This window comes from Mixophyes fleayi, chromosome 6 (assembly GCF_038048845.1).
Source record: "Mixophyes fleayi isolate aMixFle1 chromosome 6, aMixFle1.hap1, whole genome shotgun sequence".
NCBI lineage: Eukaryota > Metazoa > Chordata > Amphibia > Anura > Limnodynastidae > Mixophyes > Mixophyes fleayi.
In genome coordinates, this window is record NC_134407.1 from 205,060,521 (window position 1) to 205,068,234 (window position 7,714).

The window sequence follows — 7,714 nt, forward strand, 5'->3', positions numbered from 1 at the left end:
AATTGCCTGCTCTACCGGGAGTCCGGGAGACCTACTTGGAATTCCGGAATCTCACAGACATTCTGGGAGAGTGGACAAGTATGTTGTATATTTTGTGGTAAATAAATGAACCATTTTGTACCTCATGTCTCAGTGGCTTTACTAGTCCCTAGTGATTGGACATTTCTTCATAGGCAACAGATAAACGTTAAGGCCAAGAAGGAAAGGCTGTGAAGGAATTGGTGAGAGTTCATTAAAAACTTCATTGTATTACACATGTGATAATTTACTATTATGTATCCGAGATAATACCAAATCATATTGTGGCGTTCTATGAGGTTGATTCATCAACGTGTCAAAAATAACTGAATGAGTGATGAATCAGCCGTACAGAACAGCAAGACATCCCTGTTCTCTCATGTTTTGTTTTCCTCACGTGCTGAAAAACCCCCCTCTGCAACATACAATTAAATATTTAATATTTAGAATGATTATTTCTCCAACAGTACATATGTTTTGTGTTCCCTATAATTTAGATTCCTTTTTTAGCCATAAAAGCATTTCCATTGTGTGTCTGTTACAGGAATGACGTCAGACACTTACACTCTCTGTGCTCTCATTCAGAGATGAAGGACAAAGAATAGTTGAACTATGTAATTAGTACACATATTCTCGCTTTTGGCCATTTAGAGAAAGAAGCTGTATGATGGACCTCTAAATATGGCTCATTGTAAGGGCCTATTAAGAGATCACTTTTTTCCCAAAATGCTTTGAATCCCCCCAAACATTAAATTCAAAAGCTCATGCTACTATACGCAGTATTTTCACCATTTCCTCCATAGTGAGCAGCACCGTGGCTAAGTGGTTAGCACTTCTGCCTCACAGCGCTGGGGTCATGACTTCAATTCCCGACCATGGCCTTATCTATGAGGAGTTTGTATGTTCTCCCTGTGTTTGCGTAGGTTTTCTCCGGGTTCTCTGGTTTCCTCCCACACTCCAAAAATATACTGGTAGGTTAATTGGCTGCTATTACATAGACCTTAGTGTCTCTCTTTCTGTGTGTGTATGTTAGGGGATTTAGATTGTAAGTTCCAATGGGGCAGGGACTGATGTGAGTGAGTTCTCTGTACAGCGCTGCAAAATTAGTGGCGCTATATAAATAGCTGCTGATGATGATATTGTACTTATGGTGAGCGATTGGAGGTTCCATGCATGTCATCCTCTAGGCCAGCAGTAATTTGCCTTATTAGTATGAAATTAAAGTGTTTTTTTACATTTAGATGACTTTATTTGTCTGTACATGCACACATGCAAAGTTTACTATATTGCTTCATCTTTCTGTCAGTCTACCAGGTTTATACATTTCTACTTTCTGTCCTCTCTCTTTTTCATCAAGACCTATCTGTCATCTTATCAGACTAAATTATCTTTCTTCCCCGTTGATACTAAAAACTACTTTGTGTCTTATACATGGGCAATGAAAGCAAATAACTTGGTGTAAATTTAGGTCATGGGGGTAAATTGACTAAACTGTGGGTTTGAGAAAGTGGAGATGTTGCCTTTAGCAACCAATCAGATTCTAGCTGTCATGTATTTAGTACATTCTACAAGATGACAGCTAGAATCTGATTAGTTGCTATAGGCAACATCTCCACTTTTTCCTACCCGCGGTTTAGTAAATATACCCCATGGTCTTGGTGAAACCCAAAACAAGGAAGCCAAAAGGAGAAATCAATATACTTTCTAGTTAAAGAGGCAGGAGGGACGGTACAAACCAAATGTCACATCTGCCAATGTTTTTGATCAGAGAATCAAGACCCATTAGGCCCCACCCCAATCTGGCCAAACCATGCTCTGGTCCATCCCCACCAGACTCATTTTGCCTGCAAAAAAATCAGTACTGTTGCTGGTATGCAGTTATGACATAAATCAATTAAAGAGCTTTATACTGGCAACCTGTGCAGCAGGGAAGTCTTCTAATAAACATGGCTGGTGATTTCTCATACACAAAGATCTAGAAGCCAGAGATATGAGGAAACATAACAATTCATTTTTCAGATTTGTCTGTAACTTTGCTCCCATTATCATACCTTCCAATAGTCCTGATTTTAAAGGGACTGTCCCGATTCTCCACCCAGAAAGGAACATGGCCTATTGGATAGTGCTCCAGGCATCACAGGGATGGGGGCACTGTTTGGGCAGCTTTTGTGAATTTTGCGATTTTACAGAGACTTATGTAATTGATGTCACTAGATGTTTCTTCTTCAAGAACATGCCCTGGCTTACAAATAAATGACAACCTCTGGCGAATCGGGCAAAGCAGCGGTGATCTGTCTATCACTGGAACCCCACGGCTCCGCCATTAGTTCTTATGGGGGCTAGACCGGCAGCCGTCATTTTATACTTATGTATTTTGCACAGTAGCGGTTCAGCGATGTCACAAAAACTGAAGTGACTGCAGCCTCAGCTTTTCAAACCTATATAAGATCCCGTCAGGAAACTACAGTATACTATAGATGTGGGTGTAGGTTCAGCAGTAATCTGGTGGAGAGGTAATTCTGCAGTGTAATGTCAGGGTAACACTGATCAATGTATTTTACCTTTATGGTTTATATCTGAACATTCCAATGTAGGGTTTACTTGTCCTTGGTAAATAAGAAACACGATTTCCATGCGCCGGACCTTCCAATGTACTTAGCGGAGTCTGACATGCTCTCTTACAGATGGTGCCATGTGCTCCCTCGTTCCCCGGCATTGCCGATCCTGCAGAATGCAGAAGATATTCGGGCATGCCCACATGCTCACACACCCATTTATATATAAAGGCTCATCCTTTCTCTCATTGGCTCTAGCCTCAACGCCCCCTATGTGCCTCTGACTATATAGAGCAGCTCTGGCTGCAAGATAGGGCCGGTTAATGAAATCTCTTGCCCTGTTAAAGCGGACTCCTGGTTCCTGTTCCAGTGTGATCCTGGTAATTCTGTTGTAGCGAGTTCAAGTCTGTTCCTGGTTATTCCATCTGCTCCAGTGTGTTTCTGGTTGTTCTCTGCTGTATTCCTGCTATCTGCAGTCATCCTCTGTATTCCTAGTACCTGCAGCCATCCACTGCCTTCCTGGTATCTGCAGCTATCTGCTGTCTCCCTGATATCTGCAGTCATCCGCTGTCTTCCTAGTTCCGCTGTATCCCTGATATCTGCAGCCATCTGCTGTATCCCTGATATCTGCAGCCATCTGCTGTATTCCTTTTATCTGCAGCCATAAGCTTTCTTCCTGCTATGTGCAGTCATCCTCTGTATTCCTAGTACCTGCAGCCATCCACTGCCTTCCTGGTATCTGCAGCCATCTGCTGTCTCCCTGATATCTGCAGTCATCTGCTGTATTCCTAGTACCTGCAGCCATCCACTGCCTTCCTGGTATCTGCAGCCAACTGCTGTATTATTTGTATCCGCAGCTATCATTTGTATTCCTGGTGACTTCAGCAACCCACTGTTTTTGTGCGGTAGTAGTCAGCATATCAATGCTGACTACCCCGACGTCTTCACACCGAACGGCTCCTTCCATGACCAGGCTCTAGGACAACTTATGTGACAACCGACTGCAAGGCATCGTGATGAATGAAGAAGCTGTTGAGACTTGGTAACGTCACTGGCGACTGCGACGCTGTTATCGGTGCTGTTAAGGAGGTAATGTAAGTATGCGGGCATGGACAATGTAGTTTGCAAACCGTTGTACATTGCCCATGCCCGCATACTTACATTACCCCCTTAACAGCACCGATAACAGCGTTGCGGTCACCAGTGACGTCATCAAATCTGGCCGGCTTCTTCATTCATAGTGATGCCTTGCAATCGGTTGTCACATCAGTCGTCCTGGAGCCTGGTCGTGGAAGGAGCCGTTTGGTGTGAAGACGTCGGTGTAAGTCTTGTCGGAATAATCACCATCATTATTCAGTATATACATCTTATATTCACTTTATACACCATCTATCTGCTGGTCACGTCTGGTACATACAAGGAGGGGCGCAACATGTGTAGGGATAGCAGCAAAGCCCATGCCTCCTTGTGGGGGTTCCTGGTGAATACCTACCTTGCGTTAGACTCCGAACCTCCATTATATAGGTAGAGTCAAATCAGACTGATTATTCGCATACAGACCTCCTGTGTAATCCTGATAAAGATCCTATTGCTCTTTGTACCTGCACAAACTAACTGGAATTGCTGGAATTTTTGACAGTTAATAAAAATCAAAACAAGTTAGACCATTTTTTTGACCGTGTTTGAGATGGTTCAACCATAGTCAACTGGTTCGCACATAATTGAGTTGGTTTGAGCATGTACGAATGCGCTCGATCAAGTTGGAGCTTAAATTTATAGCGATCATTCAGAGAGACAATACTGTAACATGCAGGAGTGAGTAACTCCTGAACTTTGTTCTTCTCAAGACTTTTGCCGTTCTACTATTGGGTTTGGATGTTTGCAGCCGTTACCTGATGCACTGCAGCTCTAGCGTGCAGCTTTCCTTTAAGAAACTTTGCTGTCAAAATACAATTCTATCAGTTTTTTTACAGGTCCTGGTTCAATTAAGAGTGTCAGCTCCTTGCACAGGTAACTTTATTATCCTGGTTTCCTAAGCAAGGAATTCAGTTTGGCAAAGACACTTTGCTGTTAAATAAAAAGGATTATTGTTACGATATGTCGTCTCTTCCTTTGTTTTTCTTGCTGCAACACTTGTAAACTCACTTACCAAGAGCTAATGACTTTTAATGTCACTTTATTATTGATTGTAAAGAATGCTGACAGGTCATACACTGAAAGTGAATAATATTTCCTAGTAGATTGTCAATCATGTATTTGATGTTATTGTTTTGTTTTGTGTCTATAGTGTTATAAATGGTTATTGCCACTGTCTCCACTAGCGAGCATTTATATCTTCTGCGTTCACTGCTCAGTGTTCTCCGGACTCCAGATTCTACTGTCATAAACAAAGTTTCTATAAAAAGAATAATTGACATGTGAATTGACATGTGTGGGTGACACAAAGTGCAATCCGATCGATTGTAGATAGCCAAATCGATTAATAATCAGAAAAGGTGGTACATTTTCATCTAAATGATTTCATTAAAGTTGATTAAAGAGCCATAATTATCCTACATTGCGCAGTCAATTATAAAAGTGTTTCTACTCCATCACATCCTTATTATATTGTGGGGCATGCAATCAGTCATTCTCTTGACTTATGATAACATTACAAAAGATCAGATTTGACCATATATGCTCCAATGTATATCAATGTGATTGGACAGATATCATCATTATCACCATTTATTTATATAGCGCCACAGATTCCGTAGCGCTGTACAGAGAACTCACTCACATCAGTCCCTGCCCCATTGGAGTTTACACTCTAAATTCCCTAACATACATACACAGACAGACAGAGACTAGGGTCAATTTTGATAGCAGCCAATTAACCTATCAGTATGTTTTTGGAGTGTGGGAGGAAACCGGAGCACCCGGAGGAAACCCACACAAACATGGGGAGAACATACAAACTCCACACAGATAATGTCATGGTCGGGAATTGAACTCATGACCCCAGGCAGAAGTGCTAATCACTTAGCCACCGTGCTGTCCCAATTGATATGCAATTGTTCATTTGGAAACATCAGAAATTGATATTTGTGTGGCCTGCTTATGAATGGTCAGGCTGTGGAACCCCTTCCAGGCAGATGATGATTGATCCAGGAAATTAATCTGATTGCCATTTAGGGGTCAGAATGGAAATTATACCTGTGAGCAAGGCCGACGGAACGCGGTAAGTAGGGTAAGCAAGGCAGGGAGGAGTCATGCTTGTGAGGCGCTCTCCTCTGCCTACCATCCCTGCTTGCCCATCAGCACCAAAACAAAAAAACCCAACAACGCCCGGCTCCCACCTCCTCCTCCTATCTGCCCCCGTCTCACTGCGAACGTCGGCACTACACTGTCAGTGAGGAGCCGCACAGTGAAGAGTCAGCACATTGACAGTAGAGGATGAAAAGAGAAAAAGAGCAGAAGAAAAGAAGAAGAGGAAGAGAAGAAAAGAAGGTCATAGAAAGGTAAGTAAATAACGGAGGGGGCAGCAATGTTTTTGCAGGGGACAGCAATGGAGGGCGCACAATGTGATGGAGGGGGACAGTGATTATGAAGGTGACATCAATGTGATGGAGGGCACTCGTTGTGATAAAGGAGGGGGGACAGTGATGAAGAAGGGACCCAGTGTTATAAGGGTGCACAGTATGATGAGCATGGCACCGTGACACAGAGTGACATTGAAGGGGCACAGTGTGACGTTGAAGGGGAACATTTTGATTATGACGGGGCACAGTCGGATAATAAGGGGTCACAGTGTGATGATTGAGGGGGCACAGTGTGATGAAGAAGAGGGCACAACCAAACTAATTTGTCAAAAATGTAAACTCTTATTACAAAGAATAGATATTCTTTATTTATATTATTCATTTAGCAATTTATGTTTGTTGTTTAATGTATTTATTTGTATTACTCTCTTTATTACAGTTTATTGTTTGATTTGTTTTAAAAGAAAAAGCATTATTGAATGAACAAACAACTTATAAAAAAAAAGAGGGCGCAAATTTATTTTTTGCAGTGGGGCGTCAGACACGCTAGCACCTGCCCTACCTATGAGGTTAGATTTATACCCCATTCATACTGCATGAAAGACTCGGGTTTAGGCGCAGTATGAAAACCTGGGATTTAGACCCGGGACTTTTGGTGGGGTAATTCCCGGGTCCAACCCGGGTTGCCTGCACTATGAATGGTGAGATCCGGGTTTTTCAACCGGGGTCTCACCAAACACAATTATAAAGTTGAAAAAAAAACAAAAACACATCACAAGAGGAGCCAATCAGAGCTCCTCTTGTGATGTTGCCAAGGAGACCCATGTTCTATATGAACAGGGTCTACCCGGGAATTTCTCTCCGTGGGAGCCTCTGTCCCCCAGCAATATCCCGGGTTCATATACCCGGGACAGCAGTATGAAAGTGGTATTACAGATGCCTTGCTGAGAGTTTTATTTGTCTTCCTCTTAATTAACGCAGTTTAAATTTAGCATTGGTTGAACTTGTTGGATTTGTGTCTTTTTTAGCCTATCTAATTATTTTACTCCATAAAATATCAAATGAAATAGCAATCCCACATACAAAAGAGTGTTTGAAAAAAACACTATAAACAAAACTGTCACTGATATACCTAAACACATATGCAATGCTGCAAAAATAAAAAGGCAGTTAATCAATTTATTTCAAACTACCAAAAGCTGCAAATAAGGAATTCACAAGTTCACATACAACAAGATCCCCCTACACTCATCTGTCAACCAGCAAAGATCTCATTTAAACCCTGCCGCTAAACAATAATGAAAGCGGAAGTCTAAGGTGCATAGATTTGCAAATACATGTTATATGTTTCAGCCACTATGATAATAGAATGACTCCAGTCAATCAGTGTACCCACATTGGGATTCATATACATATGTTAACTATAAGAGCAAAGCTTACAATGAGGTAACCCTGCCCCCCAGAGGAATTCAATACGTATACTTGGAACACAGCTGCAAATTGTGAAATTGTGAAGGAGCTTTGTACGTCTCTAGTGAATGAATAATTATGGTCATTCGGTGAGTGACTCTCAAGAAAAATTCAAATGTACTCGTAAGCAACTATTTCAAGACATTTGAA